Genomic DNA, 12,402 nt, shown 5'->3' on the forward strand with positions numbered 1-12,402 from the left:
TTATTCCAATATTAGGTCATTTTTTTAAACTTTTTAAGTTTATTAGGTTTATTTTAAGTTTATTAAGTTTTACATTTTTTTAAGATTATTGTAATTAACAAGAAAAGTAAATTTTATTTAACTCTCTATTTTTTTTATCGGGAACATTAATTTTGAAAATTAAAATTAATTAAATTTGTAAAAATAGTTTTAAAAAATTTTAAATTTGATCTGTAAAACTAATTTCAATTCAATCGAAAAACTTCAATTTATTCATTCCAATGTAAAATTTAATTTGTTAACTATAATTAGCTTCTAAATGTTTCTTTCCACTCTAGAAAGACTGAAACTTACCTATAATGCCCAAAAGCAGTCAAAATGACTGCATTATGAAAGAATTTCTCTAAAAATTTGTCGGAAATTAATTTTTAATATTTTTTATATTATTTACAGTTATAAGCAATTTATTAGTAAATATTAACAATTTTAAAAAATTATATGTTGTTCAAAAAGTCACAAAGTTCTAAGAAGTTGTGTTATTATATAACATCATTGCTTTTCTAATTGAAATTAAAAAGCAATCAAAACGACTTCCTTGGGCAATTTAGTGTTAAATATTTACCTTTATTCAATGAACTCTTTTCTTTATTGGCTTTCTTCACAATTATTTTCTTAAATCAATTGAGATTTTAATGGTTATGCTAAGCATGGACTACTAGTTTGCAAATTTATAAATATACTTTATTTAACTTGACTGAGAACTTGAACTGAATCAAAAAAAATGTTTAATTATTTAACATTTATAATTTTTGCAGTGCCCTATTTTTTTTTTTTTTAATGGAACTCTATTTTTGAGTGCCCTATTTTTTTTTTCTTTTCTTTTTTTTTTTTTTTTTACTTTTAAATGAAACTTTTAAGCGATTTTTGGAATTTTGAAATGCATTTAAAAATACAAAGGTTAATAAAATAAATTAGTAATTCAAATGTTCAGCATGATATTTAAAAGCTCACATTAGATCAATAAATTGTAAAAAAAATTTCATATTAATAAACTATGTTAGTTATTACTAAATTATTAATCAGCGAGTAATCTAAATGAACATTATTCTAAAAAAAAGGCATTCGTAATATGACACAGTTAATCAATAAGTTCTACAACTCTTTTCAAATGAATTTAACTATTTAATTCAACATTAATCTAACTATTAAATTATCAAAAGTTATATTAAAGTATATGATTTTGCAAAACTGGATAGAAATTGAAAAGTGAGTTTTTGGATTCTTAATTTTCAGCCTAACTGTCAATATTTTTGACACTGAAAATTATTTAATTATTCCTCTGTAGAGTTTTAAAAATTACTTCAGTTAAACTGAAATACTTGCAGTCCATTTAATGAAATTTCTCTACTGATTTCAAAGACGCTTATTAATATTTCCAGTTATAACCAAAATAAAATTGATGATATTCTAGTAATAATTCTATATATTATTTACGAATATTAAAACTAAACTAAATTAAAAAATATTTTGCTTTTTTTCAAACCTTAGTAAAATGTAAATTAAACAGTTCTTAAATCAGACGTCCTAAAAAATTTTTTAATATCTTAGTAAAATGTAAATTAAACAATTCCTAAATTAGGCGTCCTAATAAAATTTCGCTTTTTTCTCTCCAAAAATCTTAGTAAAATGTAAACTAAACAATTCCTAAATTTGACTCCCTAATAAAATTTTGTTTTGCTAATTAATAAAAAAAGATTTCATTTTAATTAAAATTTACGACATCAGCATATTGCCAATTGTATTCAATTTTACTATATCATTAAACAAGTTCTTAGAAACGAATAACCTAACATTATTATCTAAATTTACTCAGAATAATAATCCAATTAAAATATAAGAATATCTATAATCTAACTACTATATATTTATTGTACATGCTTTCCGTAATTAAAAAATGTACCAATTTTTAAACTATCAGTGTTTCATAATTTATTTTACCAGGGATTAAAATTGTTAATATCAAACCTAACTTTTTTTCCTCAAAGAAAAACTACTTATACTTATCAAAATATTTGGCAGTTTCAAATTCTAACTTTAAAATATTTAAATTAATAAAAAAGTTTGTGTCATATTAAGTATCATCTTAATTGAGAAAAAAAAATTTATATTCTTCTTCTTAAAACCAAGCGTAACTTAAGTTTTAAATAAGTTCACAATCCTTTAAATATATAAAATTTAATATGTTTGTTAAGCGTCTTAATTCCGAAATAAGCATATTACAATGAAATGATGAAAGGAAATTTCCATCATTTGCGGTATTTGCTTACAATATACATAATATAGCTTAAAAACTTCATTTAAAACAATTTTATTAATTAATTTGTCAAAGTAAATTTTAATTAAATTTTCAAATAAATTACAGTTTTCTTTAATTAAAAATTCTAGCCATTGATTGTTGCGCAATAACTTAGTATAACCTTAATTAGTAATATTTTTATAATTGAAACATATTTATTTATATCATTAAAAATGATCTCTTATTCATTACGATTTCATTTTAAGAAAATGATTATTTACATTTTAACTTCTATTTTATATTTATATACATTTTTAATTATTGTTAACATTTTTACATTAACATTTTGTTAAAATTCTTAATCATTTTCATTTATTAGGAGACTATTTTTTAAATTATTTGTTCCAAGCACATAAATATTTTGCAATAAATATGGTAAGTAAATATTTAGACACAAAATAATGTGTAGAAAATGTTTGATTTGCAATGTTTCATACATTTTCTAATTAACAAAGATTTTTAATTAATGTCATTAACTTTATTTAAAAATGTTACTAAAAGAGGAATATTTTTTATGTGTTTAGTAAGTTTCTAAAAAAGTAATTTAAAATATTTATTTATGGACAAAAACCGTCTGCTCTAAACCAAATCATCTGTGTTAAACTTTTTCCTTCTTTTTCCTTTTCTTTAGTCCGACCGATTCCGACCAGAATGACAACCATGTATGTATTTTAAACAATAATAATAAATTTGTTATTTTTTTAACATTTATTTTAACAATTTTTTACATAAGTACATTAGATAAGCAATATAACATTGAGTGCGATAATTTAATTTTTGTCACCCTTTCTTGCATTAATATATAAATTGCGACTTTTTTCTAGTTTAAATAATGTAATAACTATTATAAATTAAACCAACCTTACAACGATGTTATATCAACCATCCCTTAAAATTAAAGCTAGTTTTTTGAGAAATATGTGTGTTGTGTGTGTGAAAATAAAGAAATTTAATACTTGTATTTTACAGTAGTTACATTCTAAAAATATCTCTTTGTTCATTATTGATGATTATATTTTAAGTTCATACCTCGATCGCCAAATTATTAGACTCTAAGGTTCTATTGTGAAGTCTTAATTATCAGTTGTTTTTACGACTTGTTTACGTTTGTGTATTAATTGAGACGATATATCATATAAATTCGATGATTACAAGGAATATTTATTATATTATATTAGTATATTATAATAATTAGACCACATTATGAGACGTGTTTTAATAATTATATATTTTGCAATACTTTTATATTTAAGCATACATGTAATGGGGGTTTTTTTTTTTGTACACTTATTGTTTGTATTTATGTATTGCATGTTAACCAACTGATACACGAACATAAACAAACTGGTTTCAGCCGTGTGAAAACAATAATCACGTGATAATTATGATTTTACATAGAATCTTAGAGTGCGTCTAATATTTTGACCAGGTACTGTAAATTTGTACACTAATAATAAATAATTGATTGATTGATTGTGTACACCTCCTCACAGCCATCACGCGAAGCAGCTGATAATAAGTGTTTATGTAAATCAGTACTTAATTGATTGTGAGTGTTTTCTTGATATTTAGATTTTACGGGTCACTTCTTTGTATAACCCCCAGTGGTCAAATTCCTAAATTTACATCATGTTAAATGCAGGATAGCACATGAAAATGAACATTTTGATTAGTTTTCTTTTTCCTTCAAGTACAACAAATTATGCAAAAAAAAGATTTTTTTTCTATATCTTTGAAAAATTTGCATATGGACTGCAGCTGATGAGGGTCAGGAACATATTTTTAAAATATAAATTACATTTTTTTAAAAAAAAATTGATTCATTTGAATTAAATGGTTATTGATTGGTTGATTTTCATAAATTAATTTCCATTTTTGCTTTGTTGTATCTCTCAACTCGCCAATAAAAATGCTCAAAAATCTTCGAACATTAAAATATTTGATAAAAATAATAAATATATTTTTTAAATATTTCATCTTTGATATAATCGAAGCAATTAATTTTTGTTCTTAAAAATTTTCAATTAAACAATATTTAAATTTAATTTTAACAAGTTTTTAAGTTATAAAGCATTTATAAAATACATTTAGTAAAAAATATATATATATTAAGTCCTTAAATTTATTTAAAATAAAAAAAAGAGATTTTCCATTATTTAAAAAAAAAGGAGATTTGAAATTTCAAAAAAATTAAAAAGACGTGTAAAAATTATTATGGAGGAAAATTATTTAAAACTTTTAGTATCACTTTAAGTTAAATACGGAACTTAAGATATATAGTAACTGAACGAAACTAAATGCTATACACGGAAACTATATATGGAACTTAAAATAATTTAAACACTTAAACTCATTTAAAATAAAAATAAAAAGAGATTTTTTATTATTTTAAAAAAAAGGAGATTTAAAATTTAAATAAATTAAAAAGACATGGAAAAATAATTATGTAGGATAAGGAATTAAAACTTTTAGTATTACTTTTAGTTGAATACAGAAATAAAATAAAAAAGATTCTCTTATTTGGATAAATATATTATCTTCATCAATTGGCAGCATTTTTTGCAATTAATTAACAAACTTTAAACGTCTTGGACAACCTTATAAAAATAAAATTCTTAAAATAACGGATTTAAACTTAAAATAAAGTGCACGCAACTCTATTTACTTCCTCTGCTTTTCTTTGGGTAACATTTTATTAAGTGAAGATAATACTAAAGAAAACACACTTTAAAAGAAAGAATCAAAACAAATCTATTTGGAAAAAAATGCTTTTTGATTGGCCATTATTCGATTAAAATAATCGTTCTTTTTAAAAGACAACCAACAACAGAAACAATTTCAAAAATTAACTTAAAATTAATTTTATTACACTTATTTAGTTATTATAAATAATGGATGGTTATTTTTATGACATTATTATATTAACGTTTATTATAACATTGGGATATATAAGGAAGAACATCGGCGAATTGAATACCGAGCACATCATGCAATGGAACAAAAATCTCTGTCTTATTATCTCGATGAATGCTATTTTCGCTAATAATAAATGACTCAAAAAACTACGTCAGTCATAAACCGTATTCAAGACTATGAGGTTTTCCTTAATGTTTTTCGACTAAACACATAAAAAAAGTAATCCCAACTACGCAAAAAAGAATGTTTTTATACAAAATATTATATTTAACTTGTAAATTATATTTTGAAGCCAAACCCCAGTTTGTATCGCCAAATGTCCGTCTTACAGGATTCCTTTTCTACCGATCAACGCCTGAAATGATACATTTCTTAGCACTGATTTGAGCAAGAATTTTTTAATTGTCTTTTTTATGTGTCCATATTCTGTATCTTTATCGATGAGGCAATGTCTTCTCTTTTTTTTTCTTCCAAATATTAGTAAGTTGTTGTTTTTTTCATTCTACTTTTTAATTCATTTATAACCCATTTGCAAAATGAGTGTTGTTTTGGTATTGATGGCGTGCGCACCTTATTTGGATATCATCACACTTTTCAACTGTGTTCAAGAGTAATTGTAAACAGTGCGCATGCGTTGCTATGGGGGCCGCTGCTTTTTGATAATTTTTTTAGAATTCATTTTTTCACTTTTAATTTTGTTATGCATTTAGTTGGGGAGTTTATTTTTGAGATATGGGACCAGAGATATCCCATAAATACTTCTTTAGTTGTGAATAAAAATTTAATTTCCTAATTTAAACGATATTCTTGTTTTTATTGTTTTAATTCAGAATCAGAAATTCTAGCCTGCAGTTTGAACTGGATCGTTTTCATTACTAATTCGGGTGAATATCACAAACAAAAATGGGTGAAAAAATAATTAGACAGCAGCCATTTTGTCAATGGGTAACCAGTAATCGCCTTTTAATGGTCACAATGATTGAAAATTTTAAAACAAAATGTTGAAATTGATAAACATTTGCTGTATGTTTTTTCAAATTTTTTTATTTTTGCTAAGATGAAATAAATATTATTTATTGAACAATCTAATTTATCAATATCAGTTATTGCATATTTTATATAAGAAGTTGATGAAATCGATTAAATTTTAATTTTTAGTTAATATTTCTCAAATATTTATTGCCAAAAGGAAATACTTATGATATATAATCTTGAATATAGGTGTAAAAATAACTGCTAAATATTTATCCTTTTTTTTTTAATTCAAAATCATACACAAAATAGTTATTAAGATTTCATCGTATATACATACGTCATCGTATTTCATGATTAATGAAAAACTACCTATGTATTTTTAATTGTAACTTTAAAAATCTCACAGCTCTTTGAATCATTTAAAAAAGAGGGTGATAAAAATATTAGTTTTTCTTCTTTTTTCAAATACGTACTTCTAATGACACAAAAAGGAATTTATCAATTTGATAAAACTTGTACAGTTACTACGACTTACAGAATTTAAAAAAATAAAAGCAATAAAGACTTTTTTAATTTTTAAAACAACGTATAAGTTTTAAATATTCAGTATTTTTTTTTTCATTTTCCTTTTTTCTGGGGTTGAAAACAAATTTTATTTGAAGCTCTAAAAATTTCATGATTAAACATGATAAATTCTTAAATAATTCCCCCCCCCCTTTATATGTTTAATAGATGATTTTTTTAAAGAAAACAATTAATTATAAATATTGTACAAAATATCAAAGACTATAACATAATTTGGAAATATTGGAAATAACATGAATTTTGTAATGAGTTTAGAAATTTTATTAAAACTGATTCCTTACTTTTTACATTAGCTTAAAAACCTGAACAATAATTTTTATTGTAGTTGTATTGAAATTTTTTTATTGATATGATGCACGCATTGATTGTTTTCTTTAATAACAGTTATCTAACAAAATAAATTTAACCTTTTTTTTAAATGTTGCAAACTCTTTTTAAAATAATTTTGAAATTCCTTCTTCATTTTTTTAATTATTTTCTTAAACTTTTTCATTTTTTTAATTATTTTCTTAAACTTTTTTCTAATTTTCAAGGCTTATGTATTTTTTGTAAAATTTTAATTCATTTTCAACTGTTAAGTTCTGTAAGAGTTAAAAAAAAAACACTTTTTTATTTTAAAACTATTAATTAGCTTTTTAAAATGTTCATTGTTTTTTAAGAACTGTTTATCGATTTTTGAAATTTTTAAAAAATATAGGTTGATTAGTATTGCATTATAATGTTTTAATTGCCCCGTGTATTTAACCATTTATGCAAATATTGTATTCTCAATTGACGCCCTTCCTCCCTTTCCCCTCATATATATATATATACATATATATATTTTTATTGTACATAAAAACAGTTGAACCCAAAAAATAATGGATAATATATTGAAAGTCTATCTTTGTTAATTTAAAAATAGACAATTAAAATTATGTAAAATGGTTTTATAATTGTTACGTGCATTTCTAAAATACTTTATTTATATTGTTTGAATTAGGTTTGATCTTTTTGTTAATAAAAGTGTGCATATCTGTTAATAATGCTGTAAAATAAATCTTTGATTCTTATATCACTCTGAACCAGCTGTTTCATTTGTGTTGTATTCTAAAAGAATCCTTCTTTCATCGATTAACTCCAATAGATTGTTTGATAGGCACATCCCAAAAACACCATACATTAAATGTTACTAAATTACAACATTTTTTTTTTACTACATAGATTGATGATGATATTTTAGGGAGAAAACTTAATCAATTTCAACAATGCTGCAAAATAATTTTTTTATTCTTTTACACTGTTAGAAATATCTCGGAAAATATGGCTAAATAACAATTTATTTAATTGTTAATTTACGCTATTTAAGCAAAACAGTCAAATCACCATGAATAAGATGGAAACTATTAACAGTGAGAAACCTCGTTTATCAACTATTTTTACTACCTAAAACGGTTAAAAAACAAGAATTTTATTGAAGCAACTTAGTTCCTCGAAACTGCATAGCCGAGAAAGTTAATCAGTCAATCCCATAACCGACATTCCCTTTGACGCACTCTCCAAAGAGCTCCACTTAAATTTATTTATTTTTTTTTTACAGTTTTGAAGCCATTTTAGCTGTAAATGGTTTAAAAAGTTTTGTATCCATGATTTTATAACCATACTAGTTATTAACGGTTTCAAAACCTTAATCTTTACCGGTTAATCGGATGGACAGCCGGTTATTTTACCATAATTTTAGAAGGAAAATTCTAACGCCAGCTGTTTTATTTATGTTGTATTCCTTATTTTTTTTTCTATCATTCCTTGATTGATACGCCGCATATCCCTTCCACGCAGATTGATCCGATTAGGATAACTATTTTAATAAATCTTTGATTCTGCTGTTTCCTTAGATTACTCCCTTTGCATATCCCAAAAACATTAAAAGTTATTAAATAATTTTTTTTTTAAACTACAGAGATAGATGCTGGTATTTTAGGGAGAAAAACTTTATCCTCAAAAATGCTATAAAATAAATGTTTGATTCTTGTATCTCTTTATTAATTCACTTTTATGTTTTTTAAATTCCAAACGAAAAAAAAAATCCTTTAAGAAATTAACTTTTTAAAATATTGAAATCAGTGTTTTTTTCTGTTTTTATTAAACTTGAATGCATACAAATGCAAAATAAGTTTTCCTCATAGTAAGTCCTGTAATTTTTAAACTTAAGGATGTATTAAATTGTTAATGAGCAGTTTGAAATTTTACAAATATTAAGATAACTTTCTACTTAAATCTAAGTTAAACGCTTTATTCATATCTTGTTATGAAAAAAAATTGAAATAAAAAGTTATTCCTTGAGAAAAGTTGCAATGAATATTTAAGCAATTAAAAAAGTAGAGTTACTCCAGAGTAATTAGCGAAAAAAAAAATTTCTCAAATTTATACCTTAGGTGTTGCACATAATTTTAAATTCAGGGCTTAAAATTCCCCGAAGTGAATATCTACAAAACACACTTTTCCCAACAAATGCCTTTCTTAGAGAAAAACTTTGATCAATAAACAGAATTTCACAGACTGCTTTCTTTTTCGTCACAATAAATGAAAATTGGTTGAAGAAAGATCCCCTTTTTTCTGATTAAATATGTTAGAATTTTCATTATGGTGAAATAATTTTTGTAACTATTTACGAATAGTATGGTTATAAAACCATGAATACAAAACTATACTGCTTTCTAACCATTTACGACAAGCATTTTACAAAAACACAAAAATAAATTAATTATTTATCTAGACATAGCATCTTGGCTTTTCGTAAGGTAAGGGAGGACTGGAAATTCTTCGTGTGTTGAAAGGAATGAAGGAAATAGTGTGACACAAGGACTCCAAATCCAGTTCATGAGATTGACAGCTTAGCCCGCCCGGCTATGATATGTAGGCCTTCATTAGGTGGCTCTTATTGTTTGGTACGATAAAATTCTGGTTGTTCAACCGTATTAGGTGAAAGCAGTTAATAAACTGTTTTTCTCACTCTTAACAGTTTAAGTACTATTTTATTTATGATTTATTTATTTAAAATAACCATTCAATAAATTGTTATTTGACTATTTTTTTCGAGCAATTTTTTAACAGTGTACTATTTAAATGTTACTCGGAAATTTCTTTTGGGGCAAGTATTTCATAGAAATTAAAAAGGTTAGATAATGAAGAGAGGAAATATAACAAAATAGGTAAAAATGGAGTCGGTATGCCTGTATTTAAAGAAGAAAAAAAATTATGGTAAAATAACCAGCAGCTGTCTGTCCCATCCAGTTAACCGTTAAGTTTACGATAAAGAACATTTCTTACCTTTACGGTTTCGACAGTTCGAAATTACGGTTTTACAACTAGTATAATTAAAACGACCATGAATACAAAACTATACAGATTTTTAACCATTTACAACTAGCATGATTTCAAAACCGCAAAATAGAAATTTAATTAGACACAGTATAGCAACTCTATTGTGCTGCCATCTGTGCGCGAAAGAGAATATCGTATTCTAACAGCTCAGAGTCACAAATTGGAGGGATACTCTTCATGTGGAATGGAGGAAATATTGAGAACCTGGTTCTGTCTGTCGTGAGACTGACAGATTAGCCGTCTCGGCTATAATATCTGCGATGAGCTAAGTGGCTTCATTAGGTGGGTGAGATTCTGGTTTCTTCTCCGTATTAGGTGAAAGCAGTTAATAAACGGTTTTTCTGACAAGTTTGATCTTATTTGTGATTATTTGACTGTTTTGTTTGAATATGGTGAAATAACAATAAATAAATTGTTGATTAACCATTTTTTCAGAGAAATTTCTAGCAGTGTTCAAGAATACAAGAGGAATTTCTAACAGTGTGGTTGCCTTTAGTTGTTTTATTTTTATCTGCATTCCAATAAGCAAAAATATCTAAGAAATAAGAGGTTAAAAATATTATTTGAAAACACTATTGATCTCCCGGTTTCTCCTAAGAATGTAATAAAAAATACTGTAAAATAATTATTGTTGTAAATAAAAACAATCTATAGTCATTTTACACACAGTTATTTTTATTACATCACAGTTATTATCTCTATAATAGTTGAAATAACTCAGTTGAATTTTTTATCTTTATGGTTTTGAAACCGTTTGTAACTAGTATGGTTATAAAATGACGAATACAAAACTATACGGTTTCTTAACCATTTACAGATACCATGGCTTCAAAACCGTAAGGAAAAGAAATTTGATTGGACATAGGAGCTAGGTTTATCGTTAGATAATGGACATTGGAGAGTGCAGGCCACTTCTTCGTGTGTGACAACGCAGGGACTCGAACCCCCGTTCTGTCTGTCATGAGATTGACAGATTAGCTCTCTCGGCTTTGCTAGGAACTAAGCAGTTGCTTCATTAGGTGGGTGCAATAAAATACTTGTTATATTTAACCGTTTTAGGTTCCAAAAAAATACGATTTTTCCCACTGTTAATGATTTCATTACCATCTTATAAATGGTCATCGGACTGTTTTGTGTAAATGTGGTGAAATAACAATTAAATAGGTTGTTATTTAGCTTCCGAGAAGTTTCTAACATTGCAACTTACAATTTGCAACACGAAAATTCATTTTGTGGCAATAAATACATTGATGTTTTATGTAATACTAGCTGTACCCTGCGTGCGTTGCAACGCTTTCAATTTGAATTTGAATTTTGTATTTAAGTGTGTAAATGACATTTGCGATTATGATTTGAAACGCAAATTTTATTTAATGGTGAAAAAAACCAGTGATAGTCTCAGCAGTTAATTCTCTAGGATATCATTAGTGCATTTTCAAACAGACATGTACGGTGATGCACACGGAGCATGAAACATATTTTGGACAATGATCTGAAATAAGACTGGATCTATGGTGACATCAAGAATTTCTGCTGATATCTGATCAGTTTTAGAAGGTGGTTTTTTTTCAATAAGCCAAATTGGAATGTGTGCCTGAGGCAATCCTCGTTTTTGCCATTCAATAGAGTACACCCAACACCGTGTCTCTCTAAAAACATGACGCTTCACAATGAAATCAAGTAAAGATTATCATTTTTGTTTGAACACACGTGCTGTAATATCATGACGATCCGATGATGATTGTCCTGGTAACAAAATATCTCTAATTTCAACCCAAGCAGAATTGCACGTAAATGTAATAAATAAATCTAGGAGCCCATATGCGAGAACATATGTCATTGCATCCTGTGAGTATTCATACATGTGCCTTGGAGTCCAAGGCACATGTATGAATACTCAGACATGTATGAAGTCCAAGTTTTTCTCCCTGCAAATGTAGTCGGCAATATAATCATTTTCCCCACATCATTAGGATTAACGTTACCATCATTGATTATTGCATCCCGTAAATGAATGCATTCTTCTGAACGTAATTTGGTTTGATTTAATTTAATATACAGTAGGCGTTCGCATACATATCGATAATGTATTAATGAACTAATTGTCGACATTTTAAAGTATGATTATCAGCGTTTTGGCAATCATTAATCTATATGCATAAAAACTTACTGCACTTGCTTTCTTATTGGTTTTCTCGCCTGTTTGCGGACTTCTTAATTTTATGTTA

This window comes from Parasteatoda tepidariorum, chromosome 7, assembly GCF_982258835.1.
Source record: "Parasteatoda tepidariorum strain Cologne lab strain chromosome 7, Ptep-v5.0, whole genome shotgun sequence".
NCBI lineage: Eukaryota > Metazoa > Arthropoda > Arachnida > Araneae > Theridiidae > Parasteatoda > Parasteatoda tepidariorum.